Here is a 20,486-nt window from a genome sequence, read left to right as displayed (position 1 = left end):
GTTCCCATCCCTGGGGTTAGACTTGAGCCCAACTTGCAGTACTGTCCCCCACAATTTGCACAGAGTATCTCTTATTCCTACTGGTTAGCTTTTATTCAGTGCCAACAAAGATATTGGCTGCTATAAATAGTAAAGTTCAGTGCTACCCAAAGTGATGGTCTGTGGACCAGGAAATGACTGGAATACAATAAGGCAGAAACCTGGTACCAGGCACATATCATACAGCTTGAGAAACGGGAATGCAGGCACACTTAACAAAGTACCTGACAAAAATGTATCTTACAAAATATTCTTATGCCTGTCCAGACCCTTTCCCTCATCATTTGCCTAGTATTTTTTGCCTGGATGTTTTTTAGCAGCATCAGTATTGGGAAAATGGTGAAAGAGGCCTGGATAAACACTTATTTTCAGAATGCAGCAGCATGTCTGCAGTAAACAATGCAATGAAGCTTAAGACAGGAAAAAGTGGGATTTAATTCTAGATCAGTGGCCCCCAAACCTTTTTGGGTTACTGCTCCCTTACCTCTTGGAAGACAAGCCTAGCGCTCCCCCAATGCCTATTGCATGATATTAGGTCTACTGCTTGTGCAGCAACCAGTTGGCCAATGGCATCTATCTAGGCAGACATTAAACTAGGCAGGCATTAAAAAGACATTTGCTGCCAGACATCTTGTACTTTAAAAACTTCCCAATTTAAAAAGCCATTTATAGTAGTCTACTTTAATGTCCTACTGTCTGCACTTTAAAGGGAAATATCACATGTGCGCATGTAATGGAGAAGTGGGCACATTTTAATTCGTTGTTCCTTTTATTATGATATTTGCTGAATTTAAATCACTCTTATTCTCCAAAACAAAAACAAAACAAAACAAAAAACTGGTAAATCATGTGAATACTATCTTTTCCCCCTCTTTTCCAATCAGGATTCCCAGGTTACAGGTAAAGTGTCCAGATTCTAAGCAAACACTTGTGCCTGCTATAGACACTTGACAACTAGGCAATTATCAATTCTAACCAATGAATAGTTGGAAGATACTTTGAAAACATCAATTTCCCAAACACGATTCCGGAGTGCGAATACTAAGTACAGTATTATGCTCCTGTACTTTTTTCCTGTTTTATTCTCTATAACAAAGGTCATATTTAATAAATACAACTCTGGAACAAAAGGATAATTGATTTTCAACATTTGCTGTATTTTTTTGGTGCATTTTCAACCAAAATTTCTTTTTGTCTGGGCAAGCTCACCACATAGGATAATAGGAACCTTGCTCCTTATGGCACTTCCAACAGCTACTATCAGATTGTTTCTGCAATGTGTGTTGGACCGTAGTCTCCCTTCCAGCATCAATCCCACGGATATTGTTATTCACAGGGGATCCTGGAACCAAACATAACAAGGGTCCACTGTATTAACGTTTATCCACACTGGAGACATAATCCGGTGCGACACCCCTTCAACCATCATGGCTCAATGCTATGGGGCTCTGGGAACTGTAGTTTATAAAAGGGCTGCATCTGCACTGGAGAAATAATCAGGTGCAGAACTACAGTTCCCAGATATCTCACAGCACTGAGCCATCTCAGTGCTGTGGGGCTCTGGGGACTGTACTTTCTGGAACTAGAGATCCCAGATATTCCACAGCGTGGCACCATCTCAGTGCTATGGGGCTCTGGGAACTGTAGTTTGCAGAACTGCAGAACTAGAGATCCCAGATATTCCCCGTGGCCCAGTCCAGTGCTGGGGGCCTGGCGGTGGTGGCAGCTGGGCCCTTCTCGCAGCTGGCTTCCGTGCTCGTGGGGCTCTGGGTTGTAGTTTGTGGAACTACAGATCCCCGTATTCCGCAGCATGGCGCTTTAACCTTTGTTTGGCTCTTTGCTATGGAATTCTGGGAGTGGTTTGTTTGTTGGGCCCGAGCGGAGCTCTGCTCCGTCTGGGCCCACAACACCTCCCACTCCAGATTCCCTGCCACGAGCCAGACAACCAGGGTTAAGCGGTGGCAAACGGGTTATTTCTCCAGTGGGATGCAGCAGGAGTGCAACGCAGACTCCACTTTCTTCCTCTCTCTCCCTGCAGGAAGGGGGAAGCCCCACAGGAGGCCAGGGCGCCTCCAGGGGCCTTTCCTCCTCCTCCCTGCCTGAGGGAGGGAGGGAGGGGGGGGTGGGGTGGCGGGGGGGGCCCACCTGGTGGCGCCCCTCCTGGGTCCTGAGGGAAAGCTTCAAGGGACGGCGAATGGCGTCGTCGTCTGCTCCTTCCTCTTCGTCCTCCTCTCCTGGGCCCTGGCTGCTCTCCTTCAAGGCAGAGCCAGGCCTCGCAAGGCGGAGGGAAGAAGGAGGGATACAGCCCGGCTCCGCCTGAGGAATGCGGGGGGAGGGCAGGGAGGGAGGGAGGGTGGAGGGGCTGGCCCGGGCGGCCTCCATCCTCGTGGGAGGCAACGGTCCCTCACTCGCAGCCCTGGACCCTGGGCCGCCCTCCCCGCCAGGAGGGAGAGGAGGGAGGAGGGGAGGAGGCAGCCAAGATGGAAGGCGCTCCCTCAGGAAGAGGCCCCCGGCCCCATGTCAGAGATATTGGAGCCCACCATCTCGACCAGGGCAGCCTTCCTTCAGCCCTGCCTAAACAGGCCTCCCTGGATGGAGAGAGAGGGCTTCTCACTCAAAGAAAGAAGTCTGGCAGCAGGGGGCTTTCCTAGTTCCAGTTCATCTATATATATCATACTCTTGAAGCACCTTTGAAATTCACTGGGCGAAAAGTTGGCAGCAGGCATTTTTGTGACTTAAGTCTACTTCCTGATATGTGGTTGTGTATCTTTGTAGTCACCTTTGAGAAAGGGGTTGGCAGCAGCAGCTTTTGTAGACTTAAGCTACTTCCTCAAATACACACACACACACACACATATATATATACACACACATACATACTCTATACATCTTGTAGCGCCTTTGAGACTCACTGAAAGAAGTTGGCAGCGCAGCTTTCACAGACTTAAGTCTACTTCATATATAATATATATATATATATACAGGTGATATCACACACACACTAGTTAAACACTAGTTAAAAGAGCAAAATGGCATAACTGTACTAGGATTGGGGATATAGCTTGTGTAGCTGTTGAATCAGTACTTAGAGAGAGATCGTGTGCACCTTGTGAAGCATACTGAAGACAGAAAGTTGGGAGTAGGGCACTGACTGACTGAATGTAAACCCAGTGTATCCTTAATGCAATCATGCGCATTCCCATTTCGTGATGTTCCCTCGATCGCTGGCGTCCGCACACTCCGCGGCATTCGCCAGTCCCGTTACGTACACTGGTGCCTCGGGCGGATGGGTCGATTTCCGGTACGAGTGGATTGGCAATGTTTCGCGTCGATATTTTTCGGGTCGATTCATTCGGCTGCGTTCAATGCTGCACAGTGCAGCATAGGGCTTTCCTGCTACGGCTAACTGTTTCGGGTTCGAATTTTCGTTCGAAAGGAATGGCGGAACGAATTAATTCGTCCCGGCACAGTGTTATTTGGTGAACTAGCAAGCCACAACCCTGTTCCTAGGGACTTTGCCCAGTTGCGCTGTCTTTGGTGTGATGTGCATGGTCTCCTTTGGTCCTGGTTCCCCCCCCCAATCCAGAAGGGGGGGGTTTCCCAAGAAGCCATGCTGCAATTCCACTTCAATTTTGCTTTCGCTTGGGCTTGGGCGGCTGCGCTAATTAAGAAACATGGACCGGGAGCTTTTGGATAATCATTATATTCACGTTTTAACTTTTGCTTGTGAACTGACTCCTTCCTGTAATGCCAGCAGCCTCCAAAGACCTTTTCTTGCCAAAGAGGGAGAATTAAGAGAGACACCACACCACTTCCCTGGGCTTTCCTCCTCTTCGCTGCTTTCCATGGAGGAAAGCAGAGAGAAAGCCTTTGGGCGTAATGGAGCCATGCCCCCGAAAAGGAGGCTGGAATCAGGCAGGCTTATGCACCCAGTCTTCTCGTTTCTGTCTCTGTGGTTGTGTGTGGTGTGTCCTGGTTTTGGAGTTGCAAGGAAGAGAGAGCATTTTGGAAGTCCTCCTGGACAGAGGGCGGAATGGAACTTTCACTGAGCTAAGTTTGAACGGCACTTTAGAATGTGACCTGGAATCACCAAACAGGAATTCAAACAATAGCAGCACATGTAGGCATAAAGTCAGAAAGCTAAAGCACGAATGAACTCGGCTTGCTCAGAGCGGTTAAGAAGAATAAAAAGTGCTTTTTGGATATGGTCCACGGACAAAGGACGAAGAGAACGGAAAAGGGCCACGCAGGAGAAGAGGAGAAGAAGACAGACAGGAAAAGAGCAAAGAAAGAAGCAGCTTGCACCAGAGAAAGGAAAAGAGGAAGGTCGAAATGGTCGGAGCCACTGCTTATCTAGGTTAGGGCGTCCCCACGGAATAACTCGCCCTTACCCCACTCCACACCAGGACTCACCCAACATCTCACTTTTTTAGGAGTTTCGTAGGGCCTCACTAAATGGAAACAATTCCTGGTATTAAGGGTATGTAGGGCTCCTTGCATGGAGAGATGGCCAAATGCTAACAGGAAGACAGAGAAAGAACAGAGGCAGAATTACAAAACACATTCTTTGCCTCAGTCTTTTCACAAAGGAAAGGGTGATCACCTGAGGATAATGGAGCGGAGGACAGAATAGGGAATCTCAGCACAGAAAGCAAGACGATAGTACAGGAAAATATCTGTTAATCTAACGAAATAAATCTCCGGACCAGAACTACCATCAAGGGTATTAAAAGACTGGCAAAGTAATATCGGAGCCTTGCAATAATCTTTGCAAAACTCTGGAAAAAGGAGAGTCCAGCAGACTGGGGAGGGCAAATGTTTGTCCCCATTTCAAAAGGGAAAAGGGATTCCAACAGTATTTCCAGTATCTGACCAATACCAGAAAAGATTCTAGAGCATATTAAACAGAGAGTTGTAACATCTGAAGGCAGCCATAATCACAAAAAGTCCCATGGTTTCAGAGAAAGAAGTCATGCAGACCACCTTTGAAAAATTACCAAGCTTTATAGATGAAGGGCTGTGGTGGATATAGTATATCTTGATTTCAGTAAGGCTTTTGGCAGAGTTCCATGACATTCTTGCAAACGGTGAAATATGGGCTAGACAACGGTAACTGTACATGGATTGTAATGGTTGACTGGCTGAACCCAAGGGTGCTCAACATGGCCTCTTTATCCTGGAGAGAAGTGCCAGTGGGGTCCCACAGGGCTCTGTCCTGGGCCCTGTATTCCCATCTTTATCAACAACTTGGAGGACAGAACTGGGGCATACTTATCACATTTGTGACGACACCAGTTAGGAGTAGTAGTAACACAACAGAGGACAGGACAAATTCAAAATGACCTGAAATCGACTAGAAGTGGGCCACAGCTAACCAAATGAAATTCAGCGGGAGAATGTAAGGTACCTGCACTTAGGCAGAAATGAAATGCAGAGTATAGGGATGGGGGACACATGACTGAAAGACTACGTGTGAAGGGATCTGGCGAGTTCCAGCAGACCACAGTTGAACATGAGTCAACAGTGCAATGCGGCAGTACCAAGGCCAATGCATTTTGGCTGCATCCGTAAAGTATAGTATCTAGATCAAGGAAGTAATAGTGCCACTCTGTTCTGCTTTGGTCGGCCCACCTGGATACTGTGTTAGTTCTGGGCATCACAATTAAAAAGGATGTTAAAAAACTGGAGTGTCCAAGGGAGGGTGACTAAAATGGTGAAAGGTCTGGAAACCATGTCCTATGAGGAATGGCTTAAGGAGCTGGGATGTTTAGCCTGAGAAGAGAAGGTTAAGAGGTGATATGATAGCCCTGTTTAAATCTTGAAAGGATGTCATTCTGAGGAGGGAGCTGACCAGCTTTCAGCTGCTCCAGAGACTAGGACCTGGAACAATGGATGCAAGCTACAGGAAAGAGATTCCACCTCAACATTAGGAAGAACTTCCTGACTGTAAAGGCTGTTCACAGTGGAATATCTTCCTCTGAGAGTGGTGGAGTCCTCTTCTTGGAGGTCTTTAAGAGAGGCTGGATGGCTGTCAGGGATGCTTTGATTGAGAGTTCCTGCATGGCAGGGTGTGTTGGGGCTGGCTGGCCCTTGTGTTCTCTTCCAACTCTATGCTTTCTATGATTGTTGTAATTTAGTAACACTGGAACTACATTATTAAAGGCCTTAACTCAACCCTCAGTCTAAAATGTTAGACTGATTTGCTAAGATTTTTAAATGAAGTGAGACTGATGTATAGTACTTTGAAGTTAGTTCCTATATTAGCTTAGGCTAAATGAAAGAACTTAAATATATATCCCTTCTGGTTTATACATGATGAAGTCGTAAAAGTTATAAGCCCTTGACTTGGATGAATGAGCCTCTACATCTAGTTAACATCATATTTTAACATGTCTTGAAAACCTTAAAAGGTTTCTTAAGTGCACCTCCACTGCAGGATTTGCACTTTGATTCCATTTTAAGTCTATAGCTCAGTGCTATGAATTTCGGATTTGTGTTTTGTGCTATATTTAGCCTTCTCTGTCAGAAAGCTCTCATGCCACAACTACAAATCCCAGGATTCCATAGATGGGCATGACAATTAAAGCAGTGTCCAACTGCATTAATTCTGCGGTTGACAGCAGCCTTTGTCCCTTTATTTTTCCTGTCACTTGCTGGATCAGAACTAGCAGCTGAAGCACGAGCCTTCCGTAATTCACTGCAGATAAATTATTTTCTTTTTCAGCTCAGAGCAGATCTGTGCCTGGATGAAACTGGTGTCTTCTTTGCCGTGTTTTGCGCGAGATCCTGTAGAATCATGACTGATGAAGATCCATATTATGAATGAAAATTCTGCTAACAACATGTTATATGTAGAAGTGTGCAAAACATGCAAAAATATCAGGTTTCCCCTGTGGAGGTGTTTTACGCATTAAACTTCTATGTACTTGTTCAAAGCATTGTTCTGTTATCTTCAAATCAGAAAGGTCAGCCAGCCATGTTGTTAGAGATTGCTTTTTCTTTTCCATCTTAATTCAAACAGTGATTGCAGTTTTGCAACTCCTCCACCTTGAGCTGTAGGTCTTCCGTAACCTCAAGAGTTTTATTTGAATTGACCTTCATGTCTAGTGCCTCGTTGCTTTTTTAGGTTATGTTTAACAGTCTAGTCAAGAGAGAAACTGATTTTTAATGGTTTTACAGAGCAGACCATTTTGAAGCAGAGATTCCTCATATCTTGAAGGAAGACTGTTATTTCTCTGAGTAAGTCTGGTTGTTGCTGGTGTGGTGTTCTGCCATTCGGAGTCTGCTTATTTGGCTCCCCCCATTGAGGGGCCAGCTTTGCCATTTGATAGCTCAGGAAGGAAAGACTATCTTTGATCCAAATAAACTGGAAAGTCCTTTCTCTTTAGACCCTCCTCAAGATTAGATTGATACCTCCCCCCAAAAAAAAATACAAGGCAGAGGAAGTTTATTATATTTTCCTAGCCTATGTCCTTAGTTTTAAAGCTGCTGAGAATAAGATCTGAAAGAGGGAAGGGTAGAAACGGTTTCTGTGAAAGTACCATGAGCATTTGAGAAACCAAGTTAGGGTAAGCAACATGTTTTCTGTTAAGATTTCTCTGCCTCAAATGGTTTACTGTGAACTACCATAAGATGGGAGTCCGGTCACTGAAGCACGCACAGCCACTTAAAAACCTCTTCCCCATGCAAAATGTCACTATTAATGCACATCAGAAAAGGGAAACCTTCCGAGCACAAGTAGAACAGCACTTGAAAAAGATAGGTAGAGGCTATAGGAAACATAGACATAAAAAAGAAGGGGGAAAGGGGTGTGGATGGAGAGCGTGTTGAGTAAAGAAAAACATGTTTTGTTAAAACAGTGAAAGTTGAACCAAAGTATTAAAGAAATAAGAGATATATTAAGGAATGCGCTGAAAAAATCGGAAGGCGGACCACTACTCAGCAGAAATGAAGTGAAGCTGTTTACCTGCAGATGGACGAAACTGCGGCAATGTCGCTTGGCAAGTTGGATATGCCTGCTAGATCGAGGGGGACCGGCCCATTCCACCAGCTGCTCAACTCTGACTATTCTAGATGCAGTTGTCTGAGCAGGCAGAAACTATCTTCAGGCAGCCAGAATTATTGCGGTGATTTGCCCCTCAGAGAATCACAGCTTTCATGAAAAGAAGCCAAGATATGCTTGTCAATATGCAGACTCTGCTTGCTGACCTTGAAGCTAGAGCAAGATTTTTTTAGTGATCAAGCAGTTACATAATTTCTTATTTAAAAATGAATATAGATACTAGTAATGTAGCTGACTGTTAAGTTGCAGTCATGGCAAAGGTTTTAGAAACTGAGTGCCCAAACTGCAACCCAAAACCCATTTATTTATTTGCAAAGTGCCATGTCCTCTGACTTTCTCGTCACAAACTCTGGCCAAAACTCTGTGCTGAGGTGATGGTGTGTATGCCCACAGACGAGGGCTCTGAGTGCCCCTTCTGGCCCAACTTTGCCATAGGTTTCACCACATGAAGGAATGCAGCTGTGGCAGATCGGGACCTTGGCCGGCTCTATGGATGTTTTCTCTGAAAACTACGTACAGTAAACATCTAAAATCCACAAAGTAATTATATTTTTAATCAGCCCAAAAATGCACCAAAATCATGACACAAGCTTTTGAAGCTCCACGGACTCTTCATCAGGCAAAGATGTTAACAGACCTAAGGAAAAAAAAAAATTGAAATGATAATGTTAATCACAGGCTTGGATTTTCTCAAGGAGTTGGTGTTGTTCTTTGAGGGGTATCTATGCAAGGCAGGTCCTCCTCCTCCTGGCATCATCTAAACTGGACTAAAGTTGTTTGCCAACATACATTTTTGTTTTTCATGCCAATGCGAGATGATTCCCATACAGGCCAGGAAACAACCAAAACTGAGCTTCTGGTCTCCCGTGGCAGATCTTAATACTGTGTTATGGTTAAGAACATCTCATGTTGGCTTACAACAGGAAAAGGTTTCAAAATACTAAGAGGTGCTGAAGTTGATAGTGAGGGAATAAGGACGGCGTGAGAGGGGATAACTATGCTTAACCTTTGTACTGATCACAAAGTCCAGTTTTTGTATCATTCGGTTCATTGTGCGATTGGGTAAAGTGAATAGAACACAGCATGTCACACATCATTCATTTGGTTCTGGTTTAGGAGAGCTTGCTAGTTGAATAAGTTTCAACAGTCTGTTTTAAAACCAATTGTATGAAAGCAACTGATGAAATACCAATCTTTAAGACGTATAATAAATTCCAATTCACATTTTATTTAGACTGTGCATTATCCTCAAACCAAGCATTACCCATTTAATCCGTTTTTTCTTGTTTTCCTGAAAAGCCATTATCCCCAGGTTACTTTATCAAAATATTCTGAGTTACACTAAAAATTAAAATATTTTGTTTTCTTCTGTCACAATATATGCGGGACTATTTAAACTTCTTTCTCTTCATTGCCTTCCAATCTCCTTCTTGCTGAGCCAGGCTACTGAAGAGTTGTTTCACTTTCCTTTCCCTTCTTCCGTTCAAATCTCCCTAAAATAAATCAATAATCTACTCCCAATATTTCATATAACATGCCCATACTACCACCACATATATTCCTTAAGAAAGCTCAACTGGAGTTTTACGACAATCCTGACTCTTCACCTACAGCTTCCTATTTTTATGATAACCAAACTCTCATGTTTTTCTTTTCAAACTGATATTTGGCAGTTGGTTCTTCACAGACAAACGTTCTTGTTACTATGTTCAACACCGCTGAAGTCTAACCTACTGTTAGCAATTGATGGCTTGAGACGCTAGGTGAACCTCATATACCCACCTATTTATGCTTCAGTGAAAAACACGACTGCGGAAGAAAACCCTCTTGAGAATACTCATGAAACATTCTTTCTAGCTGCTTTATTCTAAATTTGATAGTCTCCACTCCTCGTAACTCCTTTAATTGTAAAGACAGCTTTAGTTTCACAGAATTGTTGGAAATTATTTAACATTACAGATCCAACTGTTCTTACAAGTCCTTTCTGGTTCCTCCAGATATTTTTGGGAATGTAGCTCCTGTTAGTTTCCCAACCAACATGGTCATTGTGAGGAATCATGGGCGATGCGCCCACAACATCTGGAGGATCGATTGGAGAATCTTATGCTTATTACAGCCTATCAATTACATTCCTATCTCCATTTGATAGCTGAAAGGTTCTTACTTATACAAACTATGTGACTGCTTCCAGCTATTATTGGTATCCTGCTTCACTCTCTCTGAATATTCACTTTCTGCCTACCACGGCTACTGTAGATAAAAACGACGTGTATCCTTGTACTTCTTCAGGGCACTACTTATTACATATGATCCAACTGGACATAACACATCATGAGTTTACCTTTCTCACTTCTCCTGCAAGCTCATTCCTACGCAGGAACTGGTTATCTTTGCGGATCTCACGACCAGCTCCTTTAGTTCCGTTTGTGCTTATGAATTAGACGTCTTCTTTCCTGCCTCTTTTTCTTGTCTTCTTGTTTTTTCTTCCAATTCCATGCCTGAAATGCTAACGTATATTAATCTCAAACACACATCTCTGCCTTTACTTAGTGGGAACACCCTTTTTTTGCAGCAGCACTTTAAAATATTTCCTCTGTTGGGGATACTCTTATATACGTGAGGTAGTCGTAGATCCAAGCTGGTAACTGAATATTTGTAAAACTGGAAAACTCTTCAACACTGTTAGATCTCAACCATTATGGTAGGTTGTAGGCAACATCTGCTGGTCTCGGAACCATGTTTGCCCTTTCCCTCGGACTCTGCTGGGCCACATTTCTCAGGCTCTGAAGGAAAATCCTGCCTCAAAAGCCGCTAGTATTTCCACCTACACCTTTTACAATCTGTTTGATCTCTTTAGAATTTTCTCCTTTTAGAACTTCCTACAGGAAATTTTCATATATCTAATTGGTGGTTGGGACCTTCTCCCAATTACCGGTCCCCTGCTTGACTCGATGGCAACCGACACTGCTTTTTCTTACAGAGAACATAATATTGTGGCATGTAATGCATTTTAAATTTTGTAGCTTGATTCCTCACAGCACAGGGCACTTTCACTCACCGATATTATGAAACCCGGACCGTCCCCTGGCACCTAGCTTTTCGTTGCGGGGAACTGCTGGAGCTTTCCAGACAGCGGGCTCTCCCCGGCTCCAAAACGACCCGCAAAAAGCGCGTTTCTTCTTCGGTGCGATTATGACGTTTCAGTGTTGCCAATGGTGCATTCCGTGTCATCATGGCGCTGCAACATGACGGATGCCATGCATCCATCACTTAATGATGACGCTGCTCCATCTGTTACAGGGTGCCTGCCATTTTGCCGCCCCTCATCATGTCGAAGGGGTGTCTAGAAGCGCCGCCCCTCGCACGTGATGAGATGTGTTCTATTCGCCTGTTCTGGACCGGGCCTAAATCCACCCTCAGGATGCTATGGTTCCAGTATCTCAAATATATTCTCAATAACATGTTGTCCCCTATTCATAGTGATGCAGTGCAACCCTGCTGCCAAATTCAGATATGTTTTTCCACTTTCCCTTTTTCATTACCTCTGTGGGAGTTAGCAACACCAGCAATACATAAACAAAATAACTGCCATACCCACTTAAATTATAACCATCAGGCAGTTAGCATGCATCCACAGTTTTCTATGCATATAAGCACAATGAACATAGGTCTTGAATCACCCAGAACACGAGATACTCACCTTTCACTAATTTTGGTGTCAACAGCTTTAGCGACACTGGCTTTTCTTCTTTCACTTTACTAATGGATAATACTGTCCTTGTACTTTCACTGCCTTCAGAACTCATCACACAATTCCTGAAAATGTGGAGAGCTTCCAATTTCCGAAGGCATTTTGCCTTATCAACCATAAAATCAAGCTATGGTAGAACATAGGAGACTCAGTCGTGCTTTAGCTAAATTATATCCAGACTCAGTGCTTTGTTTTTTCTTGTAACATTTTAACATTTTACATGTCATTAAATCGCTCATCCTTATTGGCGTGATAGGACAGGAACCCAAATAATACTTGTCTGTGCACACAGTTTTGCTCTTAACTGGTAGGACATATAGACGATTTTTCAGACCTGGCTGAACTGTTCCTGAACGGACCAGCAATGTCCTTCAAAGGGCCACCCCCCCCCCCCCCTGGGGGGCAGTGTTTGGAATGCGTGAAGCGGCCTTCTCCCATCGCCATGGAAGCATTTCTCCTCTCTTAGTGCGCCTGAATCGTTCCAGGGGAGTGAGTTTTCTATAGGATGCAAAAGACTGCGCTTCTTGAAAATCTTCTTATTTATTGCAATTGCTAGCATAGAGTGGCCAACCTCTTACTGTGAAAGAATCAGCATGGATTCCGCAAGAAACTACCGACTTCTGGATTATCTCACCACAGTATTTGCTCCTGCCACTGTCATAATTTTCATTTCTCTGGATGCGCAGAAGGGCAACCTACAATCACTGGGTTGCTCGCCTATCTATTCTTGCCTTTTTGTTCCATAATCATTTCCTACATACTATCCCTTCTTTTACCTTCCCTCACCCCTCCAAATTAAATTGGTTTTGGTTTGTTTCTGCTTCCGTCAAGTATTGTGAGTTAGGAAATATTTAGAAAATGATAATCTTGTTCAAGTGGTGGACATCTACCCTTAGGGAACAATTAAAATCGTGGTCCTCAAATTGGTCGTCCCTGCTGCGCCAAATTGGTAGACCCATGACTGCTTTGCGGCGCAGGAAGAAAGAAAGACCTGTAGCCAATGGACACTAATGTGGTATTGGTCCCTTGACCACACTGAGAAAAAACATGCTGGTCCTTTCCTATCAAATAGCTTTGATATTCAATACAGTATTCAATGCTTTTTCGTGTTTCTAAGGGGACAACCAGAGCGAAGGGTACCCAGTACGTTTAGTCAGAAGTTGTCAACTTTGGTCCTCCAGATGTTTTGGACTTCAACTTTAGAAGTGACCACTAACTTTACTGCAAAAGAGACGTGCTTCCTATATGTCCGTTTCCGTGTATTTCCTTATAAATGATTGGGCGTCTAAGACTTTTCTTATTAAAATTTTTTTGCTTTGAGTTTCTATATTCGCTGTACGACCCCTCCTCCAAATCCCGGAAGGCGCAGGGGGCCCGGGGCGTTCCGCTCGCACCAGCCTCGGCGCTCCTTGAGGGAAAGTGCAGCGGCCCTTCGCGCCGCCTCGGCACTCCTTCCGCCCGCGTACAAATGACCCCCCACTTTGAAGAAGCTTTTCTATGGGTTAAAAAGTCGTCTTGTACGCCGGAAAATACGGTAACTGACTTAAAGACTTCACTTGCCTCATGATATGGTGCAAGCATAGTAACTGTAAGAGGAGCAGACAAGTTAGTTTACCAGCAACACACTGACACAAAAACTAGCCAAGTTTTTGGATATTCAGCTCACACCATGTTTCTTAAATCCCAATGGATTTGAGGAGGAAGTACTGCCTTCATACTCTTTGGCATGCTTCTTGGAACGCTAATACCTACTATCTAAGTTTGAGATTGACACTGAATTAGGCCTTATTGTACCATGTGCGACGTTTCAGAGATATTTTTGTGGTGGTAACTGCAAAACCTACTTTCTGCAAACAATCTAAATGAGGAAGTCTAAAGCTCTTTACTCTTCAGTAGTTTAGGGTACTGCATCCCACTGGCCATCTATTATTAAGTAGCACTTTTGATGGGCTGCACTTATTTTTCATGGAAGATGTCAAGCGATCCCATACAGAGCCTACACATTCTCTTTCAATATCCCATGGCCACAGGGCTTGATTCTATAACCTATAAACCATTTCTCATATAATTATTCACCTACCAAATATGCTGACCATCACCAACATATACCGGCCTTAATCATGAAAAAGCCACAGTAATACTGAAGGAAGAAAGTTATGAATGAAAAACCTTCTGCTTAGATTGGACAGTGTTTGCGGACTCAGTTTCTGTTGAGGGTCAAGCAAGAAGCTTTCCTCCCTCTTCAGCACTGAAATGCTCAGAAGATTCGAGAGAGCGTACAAAGTGCAAATTAATCGTTTATCCACTACCATTCCTGACCACTTTTTAAAACTATTATTCCTCCTCCTACATGCTACAGAATAGCTACATTCCTCATTCTTCAATTTTATTCCCCCACAAACTTCTACTCCACACCCTTCTATGAGTTGTACTAGGCATTCAACAGGGGGTTGGATCAGGAGCAGGTTATCCACATGAGATTTCATGCCAGTGAGTCTTTTACTTAGTAAATTGTCATACAAACTGTGCAGGTTTGCCACATACACCACCTGGGGTGAAGACGATGTTCTTTAAGAAGTCGTTGTAGCTCTGTTTTTAGGTTACCCAGCAACATTGACCACGGTCCTCTTCCAACTCTATGATCTATGACTACAGTTGTTGAACACATAGGAAAGCTGTTCCTTTTTGTGTAGGTAAACACCTTTGCCGGGATATTTACTTGTCCAACTGGTAAATCTTATACAATGGTCCATGAGCTTTACCATTTTAATCTAGTCCGCTTTCTTAGCACTGCAGCATGCGAGTGGATGAATTCTTCTACTGCTAAACGTCCTTTAGTCCATCATCACTTTGCAAGAGACTCTGCAATACTTTGTGTACACAATTATATTATTGAATTGGCCTCCTACACTGCTATTGAGACCACTGGTTCCTATATACCCGTAGAGAAACATACGTGTTTGGAGTGGAAAGTGTGGCCCGTGTCTGCCAGTCTTCCCCGATTGTTTCTGTGGCCCCAACCCTCCCTCAGAACTTCCCTCTCCCTGAGAAAATGGATGAGATTAGCTTTTCAGAGAGACAACTGGACCTTTTATATTAGCACCTGCGAACTCTTCTGCGTCTCAAAAGCAAAGTACTTCTTTCCTAAAACAAGTGAACATCAAGACACTTTTTTTCGTTTGTTGTTTTTTGGGCAATCCAACCATTTCCTGGTGAGGTCCTAGGCTGGAACATTGGTCCTGATTTGCTTAGATGAAGAGGCTGGCCTAGCTCTCAAGATGTCCCAATGATATTTGGTATGAAATTGAGAACTGATGGATCCAGCACTCTTCTTCTCTGACCTGCTACTTTCCATTGCAGGCCTTATAACCTGTTTTTGATGGAATATTCTCAGATCTCTCTGGGCTGTAGCACTTGCTACAAAACGGATTCTGGAAACTGCTGCTGTCTTTTATGTTATTTGCTTGGGCCAGGACCGTCCTGCTCGTTGTGAGCTTGTGAGTAAACGCATCGACTATCCCATGCTACTTCTTTTGCAGTTGACTGCATTCTTGGACAAATGTGTGAAGTTCCCATAGAATCATAGAGTTCGGACGAGACCTCACGGGCCATCCAGTCCCACCTCTCCCTTGCCAGGACACCTCTCAATTCAAAGCATCCCCCCGACGCGATGGCCATCCAGCCTTCTGTTTGAAGACCTCTTAAGGAAGGAGACTCCACTACACTCTGAGGGAGTGTGTTCCACTGTCAAACAGCCTTACTTTCGGAAGTTCCTCCTAATGTGAGGTGTGAATCTCCTTTTCCTGTTGTAGCTTGCATCCTTGTTCCAGGTCCTGTTCTCTTGGCCCCGGGCAGGGGGCGCGGGGGGGGGAGGGGGGGAAGGAACACGCTTGTTCCCTCCTCCTCATATGACATCCCTTCTAATATTTAACAGGGCTTCCTATCACTCTTAACCCTTCTCTCTTTCTTCTCCAGGCTTACAACACCCCCAGCTTCCCTAAGTCTTTCCTCATATGACATGGTTTTCCAGACCCCTTCACCATTTTAGTCGGCCCTTCTTTGAACATGCCTCCAGTTCTCAATGTCTTTTTTGAATGTGTGTTTACTTCTAGCAGCTCTGGGAGCCAGACAAACCCATTCCATATATGGCCCTGCTTTTGGGTGCACGTTTGACAAGCAAAGCCACTTGCCAGGAGAGAAGAGAGATAAGAAGAATACACACTATGTAATATATACAGACAGACCACTTTTTACCTCTAAGTCGCGCAAACTGTTTACATAAGAGAGACGAAAAGTTTGAGATTTTAGAGGAAGTAACAGGAGAAGTTTTTGAACTCTTAAGTAACAGCTGTTGGCAACGTGAGACCGGAATGAATTGCGGAGTGTGCTGAAAAATAAGTTATTTTAAGCATCTGTCATCATATCCTCCCCGTCTTTTTTTAGGTGGTTTAAAGGGGATTTTCCTACTGGATATCTTTTCTAGCACCCTCCTACAGAATAGAACATACCTTCTAATATGTCCAAAGCCACACAGTCACATAGTCTGAACTCAATAAATTAAATTGGTTTTGTTTCTATCTTGTCTTTTTTTTTTTTTTTTTCCTTTTTATTTTTTTTAAAAATTACATCCCTCCACATATCCGAAGCTGTTCAATTCCTGTTGCCTTTTTTCTTTAACCTAGTTCATCATATGAAGTGGGAAAACTCTGTTTGCCATTTCTCTATGTCCCTGCTTTTTTTTCAGTGCACCCACACCACACGCAGGTTCAACTGTTTTTTTCATGACCCCAAAAGGCTATATCAAGTATAACCTGGAAGAAAAAATGTACAAATATTAGTTTTAATTGTTCATTTACATTTTAGCTATTAAGTCTATTTTACAGGTTCTGACGATAGATAATGATGATGAATGTTTATCAGATAATTTTTAGATTTTCTTTGATTATTTTCCTGATTCTGTGATTTCTGTCTCTGGGCCAACACTTCTCCAAGATTTTATCACTGATTTAGCATATGAAGGGGTGGCGGAATCATTACCCGATTTTCAGCTCAGGGGATAGCTACCAACAGCATTCACTGGACTAGAAAAGTTGGACTAACATAATAGAATGAAATTCCCGCGCAACAATAAAAATGCAAATCTACATGTAGGGCACAAAAAACAACCTACAAGCTAGGATAGAGAACACCTGGCCTTAGCAGTAGTACAGTCGTATCCCTATTCTGATTCTGCATCCACAGCTTCACTATTCTACAGCCTTGAAATATTTTTTGACCTTCCAAAGCACACCTTGTTTTCCCCATTTTATATAAGGGACACCATTTTACTATGCGAATGTATCTAATGGGACTTGAGTATCCATGGATTTTGGCATCTGTGAGGGGTCCTGGAACCAAACCCCCATAGATACCACGGGTCCACTCAGTCCTCGCTGACAAGGATCTGCTGATTATTGATTCTCATAATTGCGAGCATTACCCAGTAATGTTGATGCTCTGCAGCTACGAAGGCAATAATCTTATAGCCTGCATTTCCAGTCAAGTGGAAGTCATAGTTTCCCTACATTCTGTGCCAGGCAGGCCTCATCTGGAGTGCTGTTGTTCCAGTTCTGGCCCATGCCAATTATGGAGCAGGTTCAAAAAGTGTATAAGGCTACTACATTGCTTCTTTCCTTTCAGGTGGACTCTGAGTTATAGTGACCCTTCTGGGCCATTCTTATTCAGAGGCTGTTTTGCCACTGCTTTTCTCTTAGGGACTGAAAACATATATTTACAATTTGGTATTTGTTTGTTTCTCGATTCAGTTATCAGATCATAGCATCATAGAGTTGAAGAGACTGCAAGGGCATCCAGTCCAACCCCCTGTCCTGCATGAAATCTAATCAAAGCCTCCCCAACCGATGGCCATCCAGCCTTCTGTTTAAAGACCTCTAAGGAAGGCGACTTCCTCTACACTCCGAGGGAGTTTTGTTCATAGAGGTTTAGACTATCATTGATTATTGTGTTATCATTGATGGTTTGATTTTTTTTGTTTGTCGTGCTGTCCGCGTTTCTTATGTCCGAAATAAAATTAGTTGAGGACTAAAATGCTTAACTAACTCTATTTTCTTATCTGCATCAGAGGAAGAACAAAGCTTTTTCAGCATGCATTTAGGTATTTTGCCAGTCTGCAGATCAATCACAATTATTATGTAGCTGTATTTGGTGGAGGGGGTTTTATGATTCAAGATGGCAACTCTTGCCATTTTTTAGCTATCAAAACTTTGCCCAACGTTTATAAATTCCAGTTTACCAGTTAAGTTTCGAATTTTTTTGTTTTCCACATCCTTTTTGCTAAAAGAAATGGCAGTGGAACTAGGATCCTACCTCCCAGCAGGTCTTCATTCTACGTATGGAGACACACAAGAGAAACCCTCTTCCTGTCCCCATCCAAGAACTTCTCCTGAAGACAAGCGTCCCCTCAGGCTATGTAGACCCAAGTTGCCCTCCTCCAGTCCATCTGTCCTCAGTCCAGGCCTCCCTACGGCGGACGAACTGCTGGACCTGTACTCTTCCTTCCTTCCACACCCCATTCCCTATTCCTTTTGTGTCTTTTTCTTTGTCGTATTTTAGTCTGTCGTCTGAGGGCAGGAACCCGCCTATAATTCACTCCCTAATACATCCTTTGTAGACTGGTCTTGCGGTCCATTATGGGCTGAAGGGCAGGGTACAAATTTCCAATACTCAAATACCATCACTCAATAGGTGCTTTGCGTTAAACCAACACACTGATTTTGGGCTGAGAAGGCCACTGGCATCTCCATGCAGGCATTTCATGTATCAGACCACTTGATTTTATTTCTGTGCACCCCATGGGGCAACCTGCTGCTGTATTTTGTACCAACTGACATTTGGATTACTCTTCAACTAAGTCTTCTTCATTGTAAATACTCGTATCTGCTGACTTTTTTAGATTGTGAGCCTGAGGAGAGGAACAGTTAAAATGTCAGCCACTGTGCGAGACGTCCTGTTGGCTGAAGAACAGAGTTAAAATATCTAAATAATTAACTTCGAGACAGTGGTTTGTGATCTTAGTATTTTCATGCCAACCCACACTCGTCCAATGAGCCGTCTACATCCTCTGAAGATTAGCTAAAAAATTGTGCTTTGAATCATTGATTCATAAACTTTCAGCGAGAGTCTGGGAATGTGGAACGTACTGGCACCTTTTGTGCACATCATTTCGTGGTCTAGAATTCTTACCTTGTTACTTTTCTGTTGGGTACAGCTCATATTGAGTAATTCCCTGAAAGAAATATTTCTAGTTCTGAACAAATCTTGTAGACAAGGATACATATTCCACGAGAGTACAGCAAACACACACATCCTTTGATAACATCCTTGCAATGTTTTCACTGGGCACTGCAACACACACATTATTACCTTACTGATAATATTTACTCAACCTTAGATTATCGTTCATATATCTCAATCAAGCACTGCCGTTCAGCAGTCTGCACGATTCAGTTGTTTTTAAATATGTTTCTTCAGTCTAATCTGATTAAAATATTACTTTCCTTGCCTTCCTTAATTTTCTTACATTTGTTTAAAAAATGATATGGCTCACAGGGCCACATTTCACTCAAGGAGATTCACAGAAAAATGCACTATCATACGAAAGTACCATATGCTCATTTTTAACAAGCAGACTGATTTGTCCTACCTCCATTGTGCTTTAGCATCTTAGATTAACTCCAGATCTTATCTTTCTATGTATTTTTGTTATATAGTACTGACTCCTTCACAGATCTTTTTTTCCATCCTCAGATTTTTACACACTCTTTACCCCACAATCCTTAAAAATAGATACTCCACGTGCCCCCGTTTTTCTCCCGCTTCCCCACTGTATTTGATCCAACTGATATTCACTGTGACGCATGATTTTTCTTTCCCCCCCGTTTGCTATTATTACATACTCATTCACCATTTTCTTATGTACCTTTTAGTCGCTTTATGGCAGTTTTCCAAGTGTGATCGTTTGACACATATTGCTCCATACTTTTGGTAAGTCGCTGGCTCCTATATCCTTAATGATGGTGTTACCACTGGGTGCAGAACCAGAGGTTGTTGGAAAAAGTACTGCAATAATTTTCCACTACCTGCACGGCATAGATAAACCTTCCGTTGTCAGCTATAGGAAACTATACACAACATACGTGCACTTCCACTGCATTCAACATGGTATACAACTTAACCAATATCTTAGTGCTCGTGTTAGACAGATTCTTATCTCTTATCAGTTTGACCTGATCTCACATATGGACATATTCTGTCTTGACCTACAGTCCAATCCCTGTTCAACTGATGTAAGTACCGCGCACGCCCTCACCTCGCAGATTCTCTGAGCGGCCAGCCACAGATGCTGGTGAAACGTCAGAAAGAAGATAGAACTGGCCACATCGCGGAACAAACCCACACAAAACTAGGAGGCCAGCATGAAAGCCTTCCCCCTTATGGTCGCGCAAATCCAGATGTACTCTCCACTCACCACGTGGCAGGCACATGCATGCCGCGCGCGCCAGGACGCATTTCTCAAAGACACCGCGAGTACGCTAAACCGCTGAGCGCCGCCGATTACCCCCCACCCTCCCACCA

At 43.4% G+C, this 20,486-nt stretch overlaps 1 protein-coding gene across 4 annotated transcripts in view; it reads right to left on the bottom strand.

Annotated features, from left to right (window-relative positions):
- The window catches only part of MFSD10 (major facilitator superfamily domain containing 10), a 49,186-nt gene extending 46,847 nt beyond the window's left edge, over window positions 1-2,339 (bottom strand). For 3 of the 4 annotated variants that reach the window (XR_006104236.1, XM_042470164.1, XM_042470162.1), the window contains exon 1: window positions 2,185-2,339. The gene's annotated coding sequence lies outside the window, so the exon portion shown is untranslated. Of the gene's footprint in view, window positions 1-1,248; window positions 1,322-2,184 lie in introns of those variants that run through there. The other variant, XM_042470163.1, reaches the window with a different exon arrangement.
- Between the last annotated feature and the right edge of the window lie 18,147 nt (window positions 2,340-20,486).

The sequence above is a fragment of the Sceloporus undulatus genome, chromosome 5, assembly GCF_019175285.1.
Source record: "Sceloporus undulatus isolate JIND9_A2432 ecotype Alabama chromosome 5, SceUnd_v1.1, whole genome shotgun sequence".
NCBI classification, from domain to species: Eukaryota; Metazoa; Chordata; class Lepidosauria; order Squamata; family Phrynosomatidae; genus Sceloporus; species Sceloporus undulatus.
This window is presented reverse-complemented; position numbering and strand designations above follow the sequence as displayed.